Source organism: Mustela erminea, chromosome 2 (genome assembly GCF_009829155.1).
Source record: "Mustela erminea isolate mMusErm1 chromosome 2, mMusErm1.Pri, whole genome shotgun sequence".
In the NCBI taxonomy this organism is placed as follows: domain Eukaryota; kingdom Metazoa; phylum Chordata; class Mammalia; order Carnivora; family Mustelidae; genus Mustela; species Mustela erminea.
Window position 1 is genome coordinate 111,460,307 of NC_045615.1, and position 24,129 is coordinate 111,484,435.

The window sequence follows — 24,129 nt, forward strand, 5'->3', positions numbered from 1 at the left end:
TGTTTTACAGACAAAGAAATAAAAACAAAGGGAGTGAAATCATCTTGCCAAGGCTATATAGCTGTGAAATATCAGCATTGAAACTTCAGCTCACCGACAAGAATGCCTCTGCCCTTAACCATAAAGCATTAATGCCCCATGAAATTTATTCCCTTTCCAGGTGGCTATTTTACTGTTAATATGGAGGTATAGGTGGATCAGATATTACTATTGTTTTACTGATAGGAAATTGAGTAGTGTAGTTGCCCTAGTTAGATGTCTAATATTGATCATTGCCTAACTGTCCTTCTGTTTCTTCCTTCTATGGAAGCTGTATCATGGCAGATAACCAGTTTTTATAGATTATTATAGTTTTATATTTCTTGTTTTGGCTAATGGATTTTTTCCCCACTTGTTAGACCATGCTTTAGAATTTCTCCTATTGTTGATTAGGGAAAAATGTTTTTGTATTTCCTCTTCAAAATTGCAGACGGGTCTGGGAAATATTTAGGAAGACATACATTCCATATGTAAGGCAGGCTTGCTTGCCTTATTTATTTATTTGTTAATGAGCAAGAGATAGAGACAGTACAAATGGGAGGCGGCAGGGAAAGAGGGAGAGGGAGAATCATAAGCAGGCTTCATGCCCAGCATGGAGCTTGACACAGTGCTTGATATCACAACCATGAGATCAGGACCTGAGCAAAAATCAAGAGTCAGACGCTTAACTGATTGAGCCACCCAGGCACCCCAGGCCTTTTCCTAATCAAATAAAATTAATCATCTTTGCCATATGCTATTGTTAGCATTCATATAATATATTCATTTGCAACCAATCTTAAAGCTGAAAATTATCAGAAAAAGTGATATGAATAAAAAAATGATTTCATATGATTTCCTAAGATTCTTTAGGTAGGCTGTTCTAGTCTTCATTTATCTTGCAGGTCTTTTCAGCCAAAATAAGCTACATTAAAATCCTATGATCCTTCTAAATCTGTAGTTCTTGGAAACAGATGTCAAGGCTTTATCATATGTGTGAAAAAAGGTAGTTTCATTAATCCACTGGAGGGTCCTCACTCTGAATTTCTCAGCATCCAGAATCTTACTCCTACTCAGAGGGAGATACTATAGGACAATGCATGTCTCAGTCTAGGAGAATAAGAAATAAAATCATGAAGAAATCACGAGATGTAAGGAGAATAGGCCTTAGGAAGGAAAGGCACAAAGTAGATCATCTATGAAAGGGGATGTAGGATTAATGGAACATGCAGAGAAAAAATTTAAAATATATTCTTTGTTCTCAGAGAGATAAAGGAGAATTTAGGAAATGTAAAGTAGATCAGATAATTATGAAGAAACAATTTAAAGAGTTAGATATGAAAATAATATTGTTAAGCTAAACTACTACATGGATGTGTTGAACAACAGAATATATAGAATTTCTGAAGAAAAACCAAGTAAGCTGTGTGATCAAGCTGAGGAACTCTCCTGGAAGATGTCAGGAAATGCTAAACAAATGGAAAGAATGAAAGATTAAGAGAGGACAGAATTAGAAGTATCAAAGATAACAGAAAGGACTTCCCAAAGAGGAACAAAGAATACCTGCAGGAGATAAATTAGCAGGAGAAATAATGAATAAGAACTTCCCAGAAACGGACAAAGATATGAATCCTTAGGTAGAAAAAAATCATAGAGCACTGATAGAACTGATAAGAAAATACTACAGCTAGACCCATTATAATGACAGTTGAGGAAATAAAAGATGACAAAATCTCTTAAATGCTCCAGACAGGAAAAAAAAGGCACATAGAGAGTAAGAGATATCATCAGTCTTTTCACCAGTAACACTCAATGCAAGAGTATAGTGGTAAAATAACTTCATACGGTTGATGGAAAATAATGTTGAACCTATTAGCTATTGAAGTTGTTATTTAAAATTTTTATCAATGTCTTCTTAACTTCATTGTATAAGTCAGGCTTAATAAATTCCAAAAAGTTAGTATCATTCAGCACATGAAGAATGGTCATAATTTAAGAAAATTAGGAATCAAAAACAAAGTCTTAGTTTAGAAAGTTTAGAAAATATGCCAAAATCCTATTTATACTACTAAAATATCCCTAATAAGAAGAAGGAGGGAAACTGTAAAATAATTAGGCTACATGACAGTGAAAACAGCACTACATGTCAACACCTGTGGTATGCATATTAGAAGGAAATTAATAAATTTGAAACATTTATCAGAGAAGAACTATTACAATATATTATCTCAGTATTCAATTGAAGATGTGGGGTAAAGAGTAACAGTAAATCCTAACAGGAAAGGAATAATAAAGGTAAACACAGAACTGAATAAAATGAGATCACATGAAGAAATTTAGGGAAGCTCCACAACTCCCAAAACTTAATCTTTCAAAAAACAAGGAGACAAACTAATGGTGGAACCAAAATTCCGCCATTATGGTAAAAACCAAAAAAATTCCGCCAAAATGGTAAAAACCAAAATTCAGAGTGAAAAGTTGGAAATAAATATACATCTGAAGCATATTTAAAACAAACACTTTAAGGGTGCCTGGGTGGCTAAGTCGGTTAAGCGTCTCCTTCCTGATCTCAGCTGAGGTCTTGACTGTAGTGCCATGAGTTTGGGCCCTGCATGGAGGCCACTTAAAAATAAACAAACAAACAAACAATCAAATAAATAAATAAAACACTTTATGATACCACTTACATGGTAATCTAAAGTAGCTGAACTTACAGAAACAGAAAGTAGAATGGTTGTTACTGGGGGCTAAATGGTGGGGGGACTGGGGAAGTGTTGATCAAAGAATACAAACTTAGAAGATGAAGGGCACCTGTGTGGTTCAGTTGGTTAAAGCCTCTGCCTTTGGCTCAGGTCATGGTCCCAGGGACCCGGGATTGAGCCCCACATTGGGCTCTCTGCTCAGCAGCGAGCCTGCTTCTCTTCCTCTCTCTCTCTGCCTGCCTGTCTGGCTACTTGTGATGTCTGTCAAATAAATAAACAAAATCTTTAAAAAAAAAAAAAAAGATGAGCAAGTTCTGGGGGATCTAATGCACATGTGATTATAATTAACAATACTGTATTATATAGTTAAAGGTTGCTAAGAGAATAGATCTTAAATTTTTTTAAAGTTTTATTTATTCATTTGGGAGAGAGAGCCAGAGAGAGAGCATGAGCAGAGGGGAGGCACAGAGGGAGAAGCAGACTCCCTGATGAGCAGGGACCCTGATGAGGGGTTTTATCCCAGGGCCCTGGGATCATGAGCTGAGCTGAAGGAAGGCAGAAACTTTGCCAACTGAGCCACTCAGGTGCCCACATCTTGAATGTCCTTACTACAAAAATGAAATGGTAATTAAGTGACATGGTGGAGATGTTAGGTAACACTACAGAAAAATAATATAGCAATATGAAAGTTTATTAAATCAACACATTGTACACTTCACACAATGTTATATGTCAATTATATCTCAATAAAGCTGGACAATAAGAGTATTATACAAATAATATTGAATAAATTTGAAAACTTTGATATAAGAGATAAGTTCCCCTCAAACGGCAGAAAGACAAAATTAAGGGAAAACTAATATAGATTAGTGACCACTAAAGTAATTGAGAAGGACTTTCAAAATTTCCTTTGCCCCCCAATCCCAGATAGTTTTATAGAGGAACTCAATCAAACTCTCAAGGATTAGATAATTTCTTTCTTATATACACTATTATACAACAATGGAAAAAAGAAGGGAAAGTTTGAAGAATTAAGTTTATAGGTGAGTTCTACTTTTGAATATTGATACAAATATCCAAAAGAAAATATTAGCTAAGCAAATATAACAGTGCATAACGACTGTATTATGATATAATGACATCTGTCCCCCCAAATGCTGAGATGATTCAACACAAAATGAAATCTATTATCTTGACAGGTAAAGAAAAAGAACTAGATAAATGTTAACAATTATTTATATTTTAAATGATTAGAAAACAAGCAATAGAAACTAGCCTTCTTAATAAAAGCTATTAAAATAACTCTATAGCATATAATATATTTAGTGGAGATAATTAGCTACATTACCTCTAATGTAAGGAGCAAGACAGTGATTTCCACTCTTCTTGCTACCATTCAGGCAGTTCCTACAGATAGGGTGATCAAGTCATTTTGTTTTGCTTGGGACTTCCCTGAATTTAGAACTGCATCCTGGAAAACTCCTCAGTCACAGGAAACCTGGGTGGTTTGACTGGGACAGTTAACAGTAAGTCCCGTGTTCTAGAAGCCCTCTCAGACACACGTAAACTGGGACAGTTGGTCAACCTATGACTGGTCTCCTGACCAAAAACATAAGAAAAGGACACTTGAAGTATAATGATTGGAAAGAAAGATACAGAATTTTCATTATTTAAGAAGGTATGAAAATTTATATACAAAGCTTTAAAAATTATTTAAGTTCTTAAACTAATAATATAATGCAAAAAATGCTGGATCTAAGATCAGCAATAAAAATCAACAAGATTCATCAGTTACAAACCATTTATACAAGCAATAAAAATTGTCAAGTATCTAGAGATTGTCTAAGAAAGTGTATAAAAAATTTGTGAAATAATGCTCAAGTTATTTTAAAGTACCTAAAACAAAAACTAGATGGTGAAATTTGTTCATGAAGGAGATAATTTTTCAATGTAAACATATAAATTTCTTTCACATTAATTAATAAATGCAAAGCAATTCTAACCAAAATTCTTGCAAATTTTTTTGGGAAAGGTAACATAACATATAACATTATTATAGCATAATAACAATTTTTGGTAAATAATATACATAAGAAGAAACTCCCCAAATGGATAAGATTTTGAAAAATAAGGATAAAGTAGGTAGAGGAAAACCAGTTCCACAGATTAAGACAAAATACAAAATCTGTAGTAACAAAACAGTGTGGTACTATGACAGACAAATAGACACGTAAAATCAGAGCAGACAGCCTGGAAACAAACCCAAATTTAAATAAATTTGTAACTAATTGAAATGAATGTACAGATTTTTAGAGAAATGATGAAATAATTGGCTATGCTGTAGGAAAAATATTAGGTTGATTTCCTATTCTCTATCTTATAATATTTCCAAGTGCAACAGTGAAAATTGTTGGTGCTCCAGAGACTCTGTTGTCCAGGCACAATACCCCCCTCACATGGACAGTATCCCCTCTCATATTTAAGGTGGAACTAACTAAGGGTAACTAGTTTGTGGCTATTCAATTTATGCCAGTTACCTAAGTGGTCATTAGTGCAATAGCAACAAAAAAATTGAGTTAAAAATTAGATAGTGAGGCACCTGGGTGGCTCAGTTGGTTAAACATCTGCCTTTGGCTCAGGTGGTGATCTTGGGGTCGTGGGATCAAGTCTGGCATTGGGCTGTCTGGTCAGAGGGGAGTCTGCTTCTCCTTCTCCCTAACTGTCTGTACTATCCTTCTTTTTCTCTCTCTCAAATAAATAAAATCTTCAAAAAATTCTTTGAAAATTATTTAAAAAATTAAGTAGTGGACACATATATTGAAATGGTGAAAATCTAGAAAATTAGAAATATCAATTACTAATGAGAATGCAGAGTTACAGGAACTCTTAATTGCTGGTGGAAATGCAAAATGGTATGCTCACTTTAGATGACAGGCAGTTTTTAATAAAGCAACACACAGTTTGACCATATGATCAAGGATTAGCAGTCATGTGCATAGAGATTTCCCCAAGTGATTTGATAACTTAACGTCCACATGAAAACCTGCATGTGAACATTTATAGCTGCTTCATTCATAGTCATCAGAAACTGGAAACAACTAAGCTGTCTTTCATATGTAAATGGTAAAACGATGTGATACATTTATGTAATAGAATAGTATTCTATGATAAGAAATGAGTGAACAAGCAACAATGAGATATAATGATATAATGACTCTTAAGCACATATAGCTAAATGAAAGAAAATAGTCTGAAAAGGTTACACCCTGTATGATTTTAATTACATGATAATTTGGAGAGGGCAAAACTATAATGGTGGTACAGAAGATCAGTGATTGCCAAGAGTTTGGCTGGGGAGAATAAAGGAATGGATGAAACACAGGGGACTTTTTTTTTTTTAAGGTGGTTAAAATATTCTGTATGATATAGTGAATACATGACACTATACATTTGTCAAAACCCATAGAACTTTACCGAGATCCCATGGCAAAAATGTATAACTGTATTCTAAATTATGAATCAACCTCACTGAAGGAGTAAGGAAGAAAGGTGCTGACCTAAGTAACTTTAGAATTGACAGCAGTGTATAATATGAAAAAAACCCAGAGTTACAGCAATACATTTATATTGGAGTAGAAAAATTAAGGAAATGGCACATGACTGTAGCCAGGTTTCTCACTATTGGAATGGGAATTTACATAGAAGCTTGAATAAGAGCCTAGAATGATACATGTGATAATGGATTAGAATTGGAGACATCAGTTTTAACTTGTGTTTGGCTTAGTATTGATACTGGTGGCTACATATAGAAACACTTATAGATAATGTATTATACCAATTAGTATACATACATATATTTCTTTTTGCACTAGGAAAGTCTAAAGGCAACAAACCTGAGGGGGAAATGGCACATCTGGCACCCAGATTTTGGTTTCTAATAACATTCTCCAACAAGAGGACCCAGGATTCATTATAGAGGTCATAGAACATCTTCTAACACCTAGAACATCTTCTAGTATCAGAAAGTTAGGAAGAGCTCAAACCAAAAACAAAACCAAGAACAATCCATAATCATTGGAGTTTGTCAAAAGGATCAAGAGCCAACTGAAAGACTTCCTGATGTCCAAAGCTGAAAACAATTTGAGCAATAAGAAATAAAAGACACTGGATTATTATATACGTATAAAATAAATAGCTCTGAGTCCATAGCAACATAAATAAGGGATGAATAAATAAAGAAATGCGGGAGGAGAGACAAATCCATGGAGAGGAGCTCCAAATAATTTATGTAAATACTTTACCCTCATAGGGGTGGAGCCTAACTCTCCATTTCTTAAGTGTGGATTTCATAGTGAATTCCTTCCAAGAGTATAAGGGAAGAAAACAAGAGTAATTTTGAGTGGAAAAAACCTAAGAAATACTAACTCAACCAGGTGATGAAGTTTAACAGCCAGGTGATGAAGTAGTGAATCTTGTTGACAGTATGTACCCTTGATGTGATGAAATCGGCTCCTTACTCCTGTGATCTTAATCCTCCAAACATGTAACCCCAGTTTTAATTATGAGGATAAACATCAAATAAATTCCATTTGAGGGAAATCTACAACGTAGCTGATCAATAGTCCTCAAAACTGTCAAATTTATCAAAAATAAGGAAAGACTGAGAAACTGTCACAACCAAGAGGACCCCAAGGAGACATAATTAATTTAATGCAGTTTACTGGATGAAATCCTGGAACAGAAAAATAACATTAAGGAAAAAGCTAAGGCAATCTGAAAAAAAAAAAAAAAGCATAAACTTTCGTTAGTAATAATGTATAAATATTGGTTTGTTAATTTTAACAAATCTGCCATAGTATTAGATATTAATAATAGGGGAAACATTGTGGGGGTACTCTTTGTACTATTTTCACAATTTTTCTGTAAATCTAAAACTGTTCTAAAATAAGACATTTAATTAAATATATAGTTGTTTTCTTACCACCATTCTGAGACCTTTTCCTTCCCAGCTTTTGTTCACCAAATGTGAATCCCAATGTCTTTATCCAGAAGCTTCTTTTAAATGCCTTTCCCTTTTCAGTGGGCTACTGAGAGGTTTTTCTTTTCTCTCTCTCTCTCTCTCTCTTTTTTTGGTTTAGGTCTTATTTAAATTCCAGTTAGTTAACATACAGTGTAGTATTAGTTTCAGGTTTACAATTTAGTAACTCAGCACTTCCATACAATGCCCAGTGCTCATCACAAGTGCACTCCTTCCTTCCCATCACTTATTTTATCCATCCCTTCAACCATCCCTCCCCCCGTAACTATCAGTTCTTTCTCTATAGTTAAGAGTCTGTTACTTGGACTGCATCTCTTTTCTCGCCCCTGATTGTTTGTTTTGTTTCTTAAATTACACATATGAGTGAAATTATATGATATTTGTCCTTCTCTGACTAACTTATTTCACTTAGCATAATACTTTTTCACTTCCATCTGCATCATTGCAAATGGCAAGATTTCATTCTTTTTTTATGGCTGAGTAATATTATAGTGTGTGTGTGTGTGTGTGTGCGCGCGCGCACGCGTGCACACGCCCACACATGTGCCACCTCTTCTTTATCTGTTCATTAGTTGATGGACATTTGGACTTTTTCCATATTGTGGCAATTGTTGATAATGCTGCTATAGATATCAGGATGCATGTGCCCCTTTGAGTTAGTATTTTGGTGTTCTCTGGGTAAATACCTACTAGTGTACTTGCTAGATTTTCAAGTAGTTCTATTTTTTTTTTAAAGATTTTATTTATTTATTTATTTGAAAGAGAGAGAGAGTGAGCAGAAGTGGGGGGAGAAGAGAGAGCAGGAGAGGGAGAAACGGGCTCCCCATTGAGTAGGGACACCTCTCCCCCATGTGGAGCTTGATCTCAAGACCCTTGGACCATGACTTAAACTGAAGACACGCTTAACTGACTGAGCCACCCAGATGTCCCAGGTAGTTATATTTTTAACATTTTGAGGAACTGCCATACTGTTTTCCAGAGGGTCTACACTAGTTGCATTCCCACCGACAGCGTAAGAGCACTCCTCTTTCTCAGCATCCTTTCCAGCACCTCTTGTTTCTCGTGTTGTTAATTTTAGCCATTCTGACAGGTGTGAGGTGAAATCTCATTGTTTTGATTTGTATTTCCCTGGTAAGTGATGTTGAACATCTTTTCATGTGTCTATTGGCTATCTGCATGTCTTCTTTGGAAAAATGTCTGTTCAGGTCTTCTGCCCATTTTTTTAACTGGTTGTTTATATTAATTTCAGAATATCAGGGGTGTGATAAATCTCTGGAAGCTTTTGGAAGGCTTTTCTTGGATGAAAGATAAGAACTATGGTCTGGGTGCCTGGGTGGCTCAGTGGGTTAAAGCCTCTGCCTTCAGCTCAGGTCATGATCCCAGGGTGCTGGGATCGAGTCCCACATCGGGCTCTCTGCTCCGCAGGGAGCCTGCTTCCTCCCCCCTCTCTCTCTCTGCCTGCCTCTCTGCCTGCTTGTGATTTCTCTTTCTCTGTCAAATAAATAAAAAAAAAAAAATTAAAAAAAAAAAGAACTATGGTCTATAGATGGATGTTAAAGGAGAGTAGACTTTAGTTCTTTGGAAGAAAATACTAGGGATTAGAATGGGATGCAGTTGAAAAGGCCTGTCTGAATTTGGCTTCACACATCTGTCAAGTTTTTAAACAGAGACTCTTTTCAGATCTATTATACATGGAGGAGCAGATAAAATGCTGAATAAGAGAATTAGAATAGTCTGAATAAGAAGGTTGGAGTTGTCTCATCTTAGTATGATATTCTAGGTCTCTATTGAGTACACAATATGCTCTTGCAACCTAGGTTTGCTTTTCATTAACTCATTTATTCATCCAACAAATACTAATACTTCCTCAAGCCCTAGGTATATGGTACTGAACAAATGGAATGATGCCCTTTCTAGTCCGTGGAGAGCAGATACCTTCTGTGGCATTCGACAGAACTGTGGAATCACAATTAATTAATTAATTACTAATTAATTAATAATTAGTAATTGTGGATCAAGGATGGTTCATGAAGCCTTTTTTTTTTTTTTTTTTTTTTTTAGTTTCAAAGGCCACTATTATTTTTTTTAATAGTTTGGTAACATGTTCAAATTTTTTTAAAAGATTTTATTTATTTGTCAGAGAGAGAGAAGGAACACCAAGAAGGGAAGAGGCAGGCAGAGAGAGAAGCAGGCTCCCCGCTGGGCAAGGAGTCCAATGTGAGACTAGATCCCAGGACTGCTGCTTAACCAACTGAACCACCCAAGTGTCCTCACTATTATTTTCTTTTATTTTTATATATTTTTATATTTATTATTTTTATATTTTTTATATTTCTATTATTTCTTTAGAACAGAATCATCTAGGAGGAATAACATCCTAAGAGTTTTTTAAGACTATGAAGATACTTCAAGGACATACTTTGTTCTTGAACTTTTTTTGGTGGGAGGCAGGAGGAAACTGGTTTTGTTGGGCAGTATCTTCCTTTGCCTAATCTCAGTTATCACTCTCCCCAAGATAGATATAAGAAACTAAGAACTGTTGTGTTGAAGACAAAAAATGTGTATAATTTAAAGAGAAGTGGGTCATTTAAAATTCTTATCTTCCTTATTCCTGTAAAGTATCAGGTAACTTAGGGAAAGTCGTTCTTTTTAGTTCTGTTTTGGGGCTAATAATTCTCCTTTGCAAATAACCACAGATGTTCTCAAATGAAACTGTTATGTAAAGTTCAAATGAATGCAAGAATTTAAAGAATTTTGCTTAGATATTCATTAATTTAGGGGTCAAAAGAGGTCAATTCATCTCAACAAAGGAGGCAATATTTCATCCCATGCCTACTATGTAAATTTTAAATTTATGATTTAATTCACTACCTGCAACAACCCCTGGGGGCTGAGAGAGTTTAAATAATTTACTCATTTAGTCTAGCTAACTGAACTGTTAAATGGAGGAGCCAGGCCCCAAGCCCATTTGAAAACCCCAGAGTTCTTTCCCCACAATCAGACTTCTGGATATGATGAAAGACATCAGGAGTCCTATTTTATAAGATCCCCTTTGCCTTCTAAGACAGATTCATTTTCTCTACAGATGTTTTTTGGGACATCTATCATATTTCTGATATCATGCTAGATTATTTAGGGCACATTCCCTAATAGAATAGACATATGGAGCTTAGAGCTTGATGGGAGAGTCAAACAGTAAACAAGTAAATAAATTTAATAGAACTATGTAATAATTAAGTGATAAGGACTCGAAGTAAAATGAACATAGTTTCATGACAGAAATCATTGTCTGTCTGTTGGGGAGAAGGTTTCACTTAAATAAGTTGGTGAAAGTCCCTCTGGGCAATGGTATTTAAGCTGGTATTTAAAGATAAGCAAGTGTCAGTTGTGAAAGGTCAGGGAGTAGAGTATTGTGGAAATGTCTGAAGGTCCAAATGTGTTTAACATTTAATTCTATAATTCATTTTGAGTTAAATTTTGTATTGGGTATGAGACAGGTTGAGACTGATTCCTCTCCCTACTCCCTCACCCCTGGATGAAAGTTTGCTCAGTCACCATTTGCTGAAAGGCTATCTGTCCTCCATTGAATTGCCTTTATCAAGTCAGTGGGGCTGATTTCTGGGATCTGTATTCTGTCTTATTGATCTGTGTCTGCACCCCCACCAATACCACAGTCTTGATTAGTATAGCTACCTAATAAGTTTTGATACTGGATAGACTGCTTCCTTCCACTATTTTTTTTTTCAAAATTATTTTAGCTAATTTACTTCCTTTGCCCTTCCGTATACATTTTTCAATAATCTTGTCTATGTCTACAAAAAATAAAAAACTTCCTGGGACTTTAGTATGAATTGTGCAAACTTGTTTGTCAGTTTAGGAGATAATTAATTATTATACCGAGTCTCAATTATATGTGATATCGAGACTCAATAGAATATTTTTTATATGGAATGTCATTATATGGAATCTATAAACTTGGTATATCTGCCCATTTAATTTAGATATTATTTTATTTCTTTCATTAGCACTTTATAATTTTCAGTAAACATGTCCTGTATATATATTTTGCTTGATTTACAATTAAGTATTGGAGCTATTGTAAATGATGTTATATCTTTAATTTTAGTCTCCAAATGTTTATTGCTAGAAATACAGTTTTTATTTTTTTTATTAAGATTTTATTTATTCCACAGAGACACAGCAAGAGAGGGAACACAAGCAGGGAGAGTGGAAGAGGGAGAAGCAGGATTCCTGCCAAGCAGGGAGCCTGATGCAGGGCTCGATCCCAAGATCCCCAAACATGACCTGAGCTCAAGGCAGATGCTGAATGACCGAGCCACCCAGGTGCCCCTACAGTTTTGATTTTTATAGGTTTATCGTTTATCCTGTATACTTGCTGAACTAATTTGTGAGTTCTGGGCCTATATTTGTAGACTCCTTAGATTTTATATATAGGCAATCATGTCATCTGCTAATAGGGACTATTTTATTCTTTCTTCCTTTTTAAATTTTTTTTTTTTACTCTTTCCTTCTCATCTGTATGAATTGTATTTTCTTGCCTATTGCACTAGCTAGACCTTTTAGTGCTATGTTGAATAAGGGTGATGAGAGCAGACCTCCTTGCCTTGTTCCCCATTTGAAGATAAAAGCATTCAGTCATTTACCATAAAGTATATTACTAACTATAGGTTTTCCGTAGATGTTCTTTATCAAGTTGAAGATGTTTCCTTCTATTCCTGTTTTTCTGAGAGCTTTTAAAATCTAGAGTGTTGATTTTTCTGCATTGATTGATGCAATCATGAATTTTTTCAACCTATTAATATGGTAGATTAAATTGATTTTTTAGTACTAAAACAGCCTTGTGTACCTTGAATAAATCCCATGTGATCATGGTTTATAATTATTTTTCCATATTGATGAATTGTTTGTTAGTTTTTTAAAAGAATTTATTTATTTGAAAGAGAGAGGAAGAGATAGCAACAGAAACATGAGTGAGAAGGAGTGGGAGAAGCAGACTCCCCACTGAGCAGGGAGCCTGATGAGAGGTTCAATTCCAGGACCCCAGGATCATGACCTGAGATGAAGGCAGACACTTAAACGACTAAGCCACCTAGGTGCCCCATTCTTCTTTAAATGCTTGCTAAATTTTTCCAGTGAAATAATCTGAGACTGGAGATTTCTCTTATGTATATAGATGTGTATAGATTTCTTTTTGTGTATATAGATGTGTTCATTGTATTTCTTTGTTATCCTTTTGTTTTCTGAAGTTTCTATATATGGTATCCCTCTGTCTCATTCTTTTTTTTTTTTTTAAAGATTTTATTTATTCATTTGACACAGAGAGATCACAAGTAGGCAGAGAGGCAGGCAGAGAGAGAGAGGAGGAAGCAGGCTCCCCGCGGAGCAGAGAACCCAATGCGGGACTCGATCCCAGGACCCTGAGATCATGAGCTGAGCGGAAGGCAGCGGCTTAACCCACTGAGCCACCCAGGCGCCCTCCTCTGTCTCATTCTTGATACTGGTAATTTGTGTGGTCTTTTCTCTTTCACAGTCTTGCAAGATGTTTGTCACTTTCATTAATCTCATAAATTTCCATTTCTTTTTATCATTGATTTTCTCTACTTTTTGTTTTTAATGTTCTTAATTTATGCCATTATATTATTTGTTCCCCTCCTTCTGCTTGATCTAGGTTCTATTTTTTTGCATTTCACCAGTTTTATTTCTTTTTCAAAATTATTTTTATTATTTTTATTTATTTATTTTATTTTGTTTTTTAAATTATGTTCAGTTAGCCACTGTATGATAGTACATCATTAGTTTTTGATGTGGTGTTCAGTGATTCATCAGTTGCATATAATACCCAGTGTTCATTGCAACACATGCCCTCCATAGTACCCATCACCCTGTCACCCCATCCCCTCACCCCTCCCTTCTGAAACTCTCTGTTTCCCAGGGTCCATAGTCTCTCATGGTTTGTCTCCCTCTTTGATTTCTTCTCCTTCAGATTTCCCTCCTTTCCCCTATGATCCTCCATGCTATTGCTTATGTTCCACATATGAGTGAAACCATATGATAATTGTCTTTCTCTGCTGGACTTCCTTGAGGTACAAGTTTAGACCATTGATTTAAGATTTTTCTTCTTTTTTAATTTATTAATTTAATACCATAATTTTCCTTCTTGCCACGAGTTTTATGTTCCACAAATTTTGATGTATTTTAGTTTTCATCCTGTTCAATGTATTTTTTATTTCTTTTGGATTATTTAGAATTGTTTTTTCAGTTTTCAAGTGTTTGGAGGTTTTCATTTCTTTTTCTCTTACTTATTTCTAATTTGATTCCACTTTGGTCCATAAACACACACTGTATGATTTCAATTATTTTAAATTTGCTGTGGATTAATTTATGGCCCAAGATGTGGCCCATTTTTTAAAGATTTATTTATTTATTTACTGACAGAGAGAGAGAGAGAGAGAGAGAATGCACAAGCAGGCAGAGAAGCAGGCAGAGAGAGATGGGGGGGAAGCAGTCTCCCTACTGAGCAGAGAGCCTGATGCAGGGCTTGATCCCAGGACCTTGAGACCATGACCTGAGCCAAAGGCAGAGGGTTAACCCGCTGAGCCACCCAGTGCCCCAAGATGTGGCCTATTTTGATATATGATCTGTAGTCACTTGAAAACAATTTGTATTCTTTTGTTATGGAGTGGAGTGTTTTATAAGTGCTGATTAAATCTTGTTAAGTAGGGGTTGTTGAGTCCTATATGTTTGTTGATTTTCTGTTGTTCTTTTTAAAATTTTAATTCTTTTTTTTAAAATTATTTTAATTAACATATAATTTATTATTTGCCTCCGGGGTACAGGTCTGTGAATCATCAGGCTTATACATTTCACAGCACTCACCATATCACCTACCCTCCCCCAATGTCCATAAGCCAACCACCATCTCCCTCCACCCCTCCCCGCCAGCAACCCTCAGTTTGTTTTGTGAGATTAAGAGTCTCTTAGGGTTTGTCTCCCTCCTAATCCCATCTTATTTCATTTTTTCCTTCCCTACCCCCAAACCCCCCACTCTGCCTCTCAGATTCCTCATATCAGGGAGATCATACGATAATTGTCTTTCTCCGATTGACTTATTTCGCTCCACATAATACCCTCTAGTTCCACCCACATTGTAGCAAATGGCAAGATTTCATTTCTTTTGATGGCTGCATAGTATTCCATTGTATATATATACACATCTTCTTTATCCATTCATCTGTTGATGGACATCTAGGTTCTTTTCATAGTTTGGCTATTGTGGACATTGCTGCTATAAACATTCGGGTGCACATGCCCCTTTGGATCACTATATTTGTATCTTTAGGGTAAATACCCAGTAGTGCAATTGCTGGGTTATAGGGTAGCTCTATTTTCAACTTTTCAAGGAACCTCCATGCTGTTTTCCAGAGTGACTGTACCAGCTTGCATTCCCACCAACAGTGTAGGAGGGTTCTTCTTTCTCCGCATCCTTGCCAACATCTTTCATTTCTTGACTTGTTAATTCTAGCCATTCTGACTGGTGTGAGGTAGTATCCATTGTGGTTTTGTTTTGTATTACCCTGATGCCAAGTGATGTTGAACACTTTTTCATGTGTCTCTTGGCCATCTAGATGTCTTCTTTGCAGAAATATCTGTTCATGTCTTCTGCCCATTTCTTGATTCTATTATATGTTCTTTTGGTGGTAATTTTGAGAAGTTCTTTATAGCCCTTTATCTGATATGTCATTTGCGAATATCTTCTCCCATTCTGTCAGTTGTCTTTCGATTTTGTTGACTGTTTCCTTTACTGTGCAAAAGCTTTTGATCTTGATGAAATATCAATAGTTCATTTCTGTGCCTCTGGTGATGTTTCTAGGAAGAAGTTGCTGTGGCTGAGGTTGAAGAGGTTGCTGCCTGTGTTCTCTCCAAGGAATTTTGATGGATTCCTGTCTCACATTGAGTTCTTTCTTCCATTTTGAGTTTATTTTTGTGTGTGGTGTAAGGAAATGGTCCAGTTTTATTCTTCTGCATGTGGTTGTCAGTTTTTCCAACACCATGTTTGAAGAGACTGTCTTTTATCCATTGGATATTCATTCCTGCTCTGTCAAAGATTAGCTGGCCACAGAGTTGAAGGTCCATTTCTGGGCTCTCTGTTCTGGCTCATTGATCTATGTGTCTGTTTTTGTACCAGTACCATACTGTCTTGATGATGACAGCTTTGTAATAGAGCTTGAAGTCTGGAATTGTGATGCTACCAACTTTGGCTTTCTTGTCCAACATTCCTTTGGCTATTCAGGGTCTTTTCTGGTTTCATATAAATTTTAGGATTTTTTTGTTCCATTTCTTTGAAAAAAATTGATGGTATTTGATAGGGATTGCATTAAATGGGTACATATCTTTTTTTTTTAATCCTTTCTGATACTCTATATCTTTTGATTGAGGCATTTAGCCAATTTACATTAAGGTCACTATTGAAAGTTATGAATTTAGTGCCACTGTATTACCTGTGACTGTTAATGTATTTTGTTTTTCTTTCTTTATCATCTACTACTTTTATTTTCTCTCTTTTCTTAGAAGACCCCTTCCAATATTTCCTCTAGGTCTGGTTTGGTGTTTGCAAATTCTTTTAATTTTTGTTTGTCCTGGAAGCTTTTTCTCTCTCCTTCTATTTTCAATCAGAGGCTAGCTGGATATAGTATTCTTGGCTGCATATTTTTCTCATTTAGTGCTCTGAATATATCAGGCCAGTCCTTTCTGGCCTGCCAAGTCTCTGTGGATAAGTCTGCTGCCAATCTAATATTTCTACCATTGTATGTTATAGCCCTCTTGTCTCGATCTGCTTTTAGAATTTTCTCTTTGTCACTAAGACTTTTAAGTTTTACTATTAGATGACAAGGTGTGGACCTATTTTTATTGATTTTGAGGGGAGTTCTCTGTACCTCCTAGATTTTGATGTTTGTTCCCTTTGTTATATTAGGGAAATTTTCTACTATAATTTGCTCCAAAATGCCTTCTGCCCCTCCCTCTCTTTCTTTTTCTGGGATCCCAATTATTCTAACATTGTTTCCTCTTATGTTATCACTTGTCTCTTGAGTTCTCCCCTTATGGTCCAGTAGTTGTTTTTTCTCTCTTTTGCTCAGCGTCTTTATTCTCCATCATTTGGTCTTCTATCTCACCAATTCTCTCTTCTGCCTCATTTATTCTAGCAGTAAGAGCCTCCATTTTTTATTGCATCTCAATAATAGCTTTTTCAATTTCAATTGGTTAGATTTTAGTTTTTTTTTTTTAATTTCTCCAGAAAGGGCTTTTATTTCTCCAGCCAGTGTTTCTCTATTATCTTCCATTCCTTTTTTGATCCCAGATAGCACCTTGAGAATCATCATTCTAAGCTCTAGTTCTGACATATTAGCAATGTCCGTATTGATTAGGTCTATAGCTATCAGTACTGCCTCTTGTTCTTTTTTCTTTTTTCATTTTTTTGTGGTGAGTTTTTCCACTGTGTCATTTTATCTAGATAAGAATGTATAATTGAGGGATAAAATACCAAATGCGTGGCAAAGACCTCAGAAAAATGTATGATAACCAAATCAGAAGAGACCCAAAACCATGGGGAGAAGAAAAGGGGAAATAAGAAAAAAAAATATATTAGACTGGTCAACAGAACAGAACCACCCACTCGATTTTGGGTGTGTTCTGGTCTCTTAGAAAAACTACCTACAAAAATTTAAAAAGAAAGAAAAACATATATATACATACATGTACACACACACACACACACACACACACAAATAAGGGTAAACACAATGAAGGGATGGTGTATTACTGTAAAGATGAAAATTTTAAAAAGATTCTAAAAAAGGAATTGATAAGTTGGTTGGAAAAAGAAAAAAAAAAGAGAGAATGTGATAAGGCTGGAGACTAGAACAAAGCCATGTGCTAGATTAGGGTATATTTTGATCTGTTAGAAGAAGTTACATCACAAAATTTTAAAGGAAAAAATCCTATATGTATACAAAAAATAAAGATAAATACAGTGAAAGGACAAAATATGACTATAGCATTAAAAATTTATGAAGACTTTTTTTTAAGATTTTATTTATTTATTTGACACACAGAGAGAGGTCACAAGTAGGCAGAGCAACAGGCAGAGATAGAGGGGGAAGCAGGCTCCCTGCTGAGCAGAGAGTCTGATGTGGTGCTCAATCCCAGGATCCTGAGATCACGACCTGAGCTGAAGGCAGAGGCTCAACCCACTGAGCCACCCAGGCTCCCCCAAAATATAAAAAGGTTTTTAAAAGTTATTATTATGATAAACTAGTTAAAAATGTTAAAAGAGGAAAGAGGAATATTTTTTAAAAATTGAATAAGAAAAAAAATAAAATTAAAAAAATTAAACTTTGCAAGACTAAAGGATCATGGAGAAAAAGCCATAAATTCTGTGTGATGCTATCCCCTTGTTCTGGAGTTCCACTGTTCTCGTTGTTTGGTGAACTTGATATTGGCTGGATGTTCTTGCTGATCTTCTGGGGGAGGGGCCTATTGCAGTGAGTCTCACATGTTTTTGCCCGAGGCAGAATTGCACCACCCTTGCCAGGGGCCGGACTAAGTAATCTGCTTGGGTTCTCTCTGTAGCTTTTTTTCACTGAACCCTTTCTGTAGAGCTTTGGAGGACAGGAATGAAAATGGCGGTCTCCAAATCTCCTGCTCCAAGGAGCCAAGAGCTTGGGGCTTCACTCCTCAATGTTCCTCAGAGAAAAGCAGTCAATCCCTCCCGTCTCCCTGTTCTCTGGCAGCACTCTGAGCTCACCCGGCCTGGTACCAAGTGTTTCTATCTTTTGGCACAGCCCCATTTGGAGCCTCCAAACCCAGCAGATTCCTGCCATACACTCCTGCACCATTCTTCTTGGAGGAGGAAGGAGTGGGCCTCTTTGGATTTGACACTTGTGGAGTCCTTGCTCGAAGAGCAAGCCTGACTGTAACTTAGATCATTGTTTAAGGTAATCCTGATCTGAGTGCTCACTCCTTTGCTCCATTTCTGTAGTCGGCTTTCCCACTCCAATACCTGGGAGCTCTACCACATTTACATACCCCCAGTCTTTCTGTGACCCAGGATCTGAGATTGCACTGCCCCCACGAGGGCTCCTCCCCCGCTTAGCCTCTGGAGCGATGTCCCTCAGGGGAGCAGACTTCTAAAAGTTCCAATTTTGTGCTCTGCTGCTTCTCGGCTTGCCAGGAGCCAGCTCCTCCCCTACCACGGTCTATCTTCCCCGTTGCTTCAGATTCACTTTTCTGCATGTCTTACCTTCCAGAAAGTCATTGCTTTTCTGTTCCCAGAATTAGTGCTCTTCTTCTTTTCTATTTCCTGTTGAGTGAAGGTGTTTGGAATGGTTTGGTAACTATCTACCTGAACTCCGGGACCTGGTATCATTTCAGTCTGCTACTCCTCTGCCATCTTGCTTTGATCCCAGTTGCATTTTATCAATTGTTGAGAATAGTATTGAAGATTATGACTATGATCATAGATTTGTTTATCTGATTTTTTAATTTATCATTTAGTACTTCACATAATTTGCAGCACTGTTGTTTGGTGCATATAATGTTTTGGATTGTTATGTCATCTTGGCATACTGGCTCTTCTGTCATTATATGTCCCTTTTTGTCTCTGGTAATTTTCCTTATTCTGAAATCTGTTTTACTTGATATTAAATAGTAAATCCTTCTTTGATTAATGTTTGCATAATACATCTTTTTTGTCATTTTACTTTTGACTTTTCTATATCTTTATATTTGAAACAAATTTCTTGTGCCTAGCATATAGTTTGGTCATGTTTTAAAATCTATTCTGTAAATCTCTGTCATTTAATTTTAGTATTTAGACCATTTTAATTTATTGCAGTTATTGATCTCTTGGAGATTAAACCTGCTATTCATTTTTATTTTCTGTTTGTTCTTTATGTTTTTTGTTTCTCTGTTTTCTAGAAGAAAACCAATTTAGTTTGTTTATAGCACTTGTCACGATCTTAAATTTCCCTATTATCTATTTGTATGCTTATTTATCCATTAGTTTTTTACTTTTTTTTAAGGTTTTTTTACTTATTTGACAGACAGAGATCACAAGTGGGCAGAGAGGCAGGCAAAGAAAGAGGAAGGGAAGCAGGCTCCTTCCTGAGTAGAAAGCCCGATGCAGGACTCGATCCCAGGACCCTGGGATCATGACCTGAGCTGAAGGCAAAGGCTTTAACCCACTGATCCACCCAGGTGCCCAGTTTTTTACTTATTATTGACTGCCTCCTCCCTAGTAAAATGTACCTTACACATCTACATATACAGTTAGATGTATTAAATAGGGAGCCTTGCCTTCAGTAAATATTTATCAAGTGAATGAATGGACCACAGACCAAAATGAGCTATCTCCCAAGAAGCCATGGTGTATGCAGATGTAGCAAACAGGAAGGGAGCTGATAGGGTCTAAAAATTAAAAATAAATAAATAAATAAATAAGGCATTCTAAGTCAACATTTGCATTTAAAATTATTTAATCAAAAATTGGTGGCTTAAAAAAAAAGATGACTTCAACAGCATGTGTAAAAAATACACAAGTAGTAAACTCAAATGCTGCCATGTTGGTAGCTCTCTAATCACCCAATTCTCAGTTTTAAAAATCCTTTACAATGTCAGAAGGTTTAGTACCAAATGAATTTGTCAGATTCTTGGTTTTCTATGGCTTTGCTATCAAACTGACTGTTTTTATTAAAGTGTGTCGACTTCTGAGGCATTATCAGTTTGACCAGGCCATTATCAGTTTGACCAAAAAAATGGCGAAATATACAGTGACTCAATGTGCATGTATTGGTGTTTGTAAGTGCATCATGTATATATCTATGTGTCTACTCTTAACAGAAGAATTTGTCCTAGGTAGCTGAGGCAGGGTTTCTAACTATATAAGGCCACATTGTTTGGAATGCCAATGGAATAAATGATTTTTGCATATTAATGTTAATTGTATCATAATGTTGTTCTACTCTAATGGAGTCATGAATAGTATTTCCTCTCTATGAACTACTGTATTTAATTACCAGTAATTCCTTCTTTTTTTCTGGTCTCTTGCCTCCCCCTCCAACCTACATTTAGTTTAAGCTCGAAGATAGCACAATAAAATCATTTTCTTTCATATCTGCATTCTTCTTGCTGAGGCCAAAATAATGGCGAAATATACAGTGACTCAATGAGCAAAAGGGAGCCATTTTGTGATGCCTTTCTTGTGTTCTCGATGATTAGTGGAACGTCCTTTTGATGAAAACATTGATTTAGAGAATGTTAGAGCCCCCCAAAATAACTTCTAAATTGTATTATTTTTATTACTCTCTACTACTATAAAACTATGCTTTATGCTACATGTTGTATATACATAATTGCAGTTAATTCTCACAACACTTCCTATTGGTATTGTCATCTCCATTTTACAGATGAGGATATTGAAGCTCAGAGGTATTAAGTAATTTGTCCAAGGTCATATAGCAGATATAAAATTTCAGCCTGTGTCTTTGGTCCCAAATTCCACACTCTTAGTCATCATACTATCCCACCTCTCCAATCTCTACATCTTTATTTAGTCTGGAAAAACTATGACACAGAGACAGAGGCTGGTTATCCAAAGTCACAGCAATATTTCATTCATGTATTCATTTAATAAACATTTAGTACAAACGTTATTTGTAAGTAGTGGTAATCACTGAAATATATGTAGGCAAAGAGAAATAAAATAGAGTCTTGTTCTCCCTGTCTAAACATTAATTTATAATTTTATTGGGGGAGGTGAATACATACAAAATTAGGGAGAGGAAATGAATGAAGTGGGAGGAATGGAGAAATTCCGGGTGTGGGTTGAACACGGCAATAACCTAACTTTCAAAATGAGAAAAATAGGCCTTTGTGTGTTTCATGACTTAATCCTGCCACAGTGGTGTCACTGTGACAATCTTAGAAGTCATCCCAAGTTGGGGTCAGCAAAACCTACAAAGGGGTTTATTCTTCTATCTGTTCTTAATTGACCAGTTGGATATTAGAGGAAAATAGTACAGGGGCAGGTGATTTAAAGACTAGCTGTCAAACCCAGGTCTCTGACAATCAGTCCTGTGCTTTTACCAATATGTTTTCATATTGCAATAAATAAGACCCAAGAAATTAGTTGGCAGGCAACTCTAACCTGAGTAAGAGCTTGAGAAAACCTTAGAACTATTGTCCAAATAATGCCAAAGGAAAATCTACAAAATTGTTGATCATTTAAAGTCATGGGAAAATACCTTTGTGGGTAGAAAAATAATAAAAAGACATTTCCTCTGGAGAGATATGGGTGACCAGACTCATCACTACTAACAGCTGCTGAGCGAAACTGTTTTCTCAGTTTACAAATTATTTTATCCTAGTTGAAAGGGTGAAAAATGTAGGTACCATACCAAAACCAGGATAGTTTTAGAGGGAGATTTTTCATAATGAGTTATTCTGTCCATCAAATCCATTTTCTAACCTTCAAATACTTTGCTGAATGTGTTTTCTTCTGTATAGCTTTGCTTGATTCTGTACCAGTTTTTAATTATAAGAGCTAATTCTTCTGACTCCAAATCTCCTGCTCTGCCCACATGCCACATTGTCTCATCTCATAGCTCAGTAGGAGTTCTGCCCACTTTTTGCATTCCAGTTTTATGGGTTCACTGAAGGCAAAAAGAGTTTTGTCAGAGCACAATGCCCTCCCAGGCCAGCTTATTTGTGCTACTATTTGCTGTGGCTGAAAGGCTGTTTTCCAACAAAAATTGATAAAAAGGTGTTTGAAAAGTCAACCTTATGAATAATTCCATTTTGTATGTGTGTGTGTGTGCTGATGGGACTCGTGGCATTTCTGTGCAAAGTGTCAGTTGGTGACCTTACTTCCATTTCCTGCAAATTTATCTTGTCTACAGTATTTTGATCTTTTTAGCCTGACTAGAAAAAAAAAATCTTCATAGCAAAACACCCTCTCATACTACAGACAGATTTGATTTCAGGTTCCTGTGAAGTTTTTTTTTTTTTAACCTCTGTATTGATGGAGGCCTCTGTGAACTATTTCTAGTTGGCATTTATAGGCTATTTTGCACTACATGGTTAGCATGAAAAGTAGGTGATCTAGAAAAACAAAAAAAATTTTTTTAATTTTGTGTTTTTTTGAAGTTAATGCTTTCATAACTTTATAAGATTTATAACAGAAAACAGCAATTTAGAGAGAATCAAGAGGCAATATTGGATGTTGTAAGGCAACTGGCAGACAAATAACATGTATACTGGTCTCCAGACAGAGTCATTTGAAAGTCAGCTTGGATAACATCAGGGAGACTGGGTTCCAGCTCTGCTGTGTATTAGCCTGTGTGACTTTGGGAAAATTACTTCACCTCTCTGAGCCCAGGGAAAAACCAAGATAGAAGTACTTCCCTGAGCAATCTTAGGAGGTAGCTGAGAGACTCACATGAAATAATAAATGTGAAAATGCCTAGTGGACTTTAAATTGCTTTGAAAATTAAAATGGTAAGATTAAATGAAATTTAAACATATCAAATACATCAATGTGGTACCTAAATAGGATAGGTTAGGCAAGCTAATCATGATGATAAGTTCGTCAGAATAATATTCAGGTTGAATGTTATTAGTCAGTAATAAAATTTCTTCCTTGTCCATGTCAAAAAAATCCTTTAAAAAGTACTGTTTCTGTCTGTCTGTGGGTATCTTTGTTCACTTCTGGATTCAAACTTTTTATTGTTGCTAAAGATGTGGCTGGGTGAAGGCAAGCATAATTTTGAGACTGGAGCAGAGGCAGGAAAAGAGGAAATCAGGAGCAGGTGGTAGGGGGAAAGGATAATGGACCCAGGCTCCTGAGTTTTCATTAGAACCAAACAAACATAAAGGGCATCTCTCAAGTGAATTTAAACATTAACAGAAAAGACAGGTGTTTCAAATTGATAAGCAACAGACCAGCTAAGTTAATTATTAGCTTGAGAAAGGCTTTTAATGTTTCTAGCCATACCAACCTTCAACAGTTGACTTATAGGCAACTTAACTGCCCTCCCCCCAAATTACAATAATGATTAAAAATGTATATATGAAATTCAACGTGTTTTCATGTACTTTTCTTACTTTTTTCACAACAGCCCTATAAGATGGGCAAAGGGAGCAGAACTTGAGCAGAGACTTGGCTAAAGTCACATAGAAGACATATCATTTAATCTTTCTGTAGAAAGAACATGTATTGGAGTTTTGATCCAAGAAACATATAGCTACACATTTTTACTTTGCCTGGCTTTGTTTACAAATAGAAGTTCTAAGCTATAA

The 24,129-nt window shown here is 36.0% G+C and overlaps 1 long non-coding RNA gene across 1 annotated transcript in view; it reads right to left on the bottom strand.

Annotated features, from left to right (window-relative positions):
- LOC116584925 overlaps positions 1–4,308 on the bottom strand; it is a 39,587-nt gene extending 35,279 nt beyond the window's left edge. Inside the window, exon 1 of the long non-coding RNA XR_004283380.1 lies at positions 4,069–4,308. This is a non-coding gene — a long non-coding RNA (uncharacterized LOC116584925). The remainder of the gene's footprint in view (positions 1–4,068) is intronic.
- Positions 4,309–24,129: the final 19,821 nt, after the last annotated feature.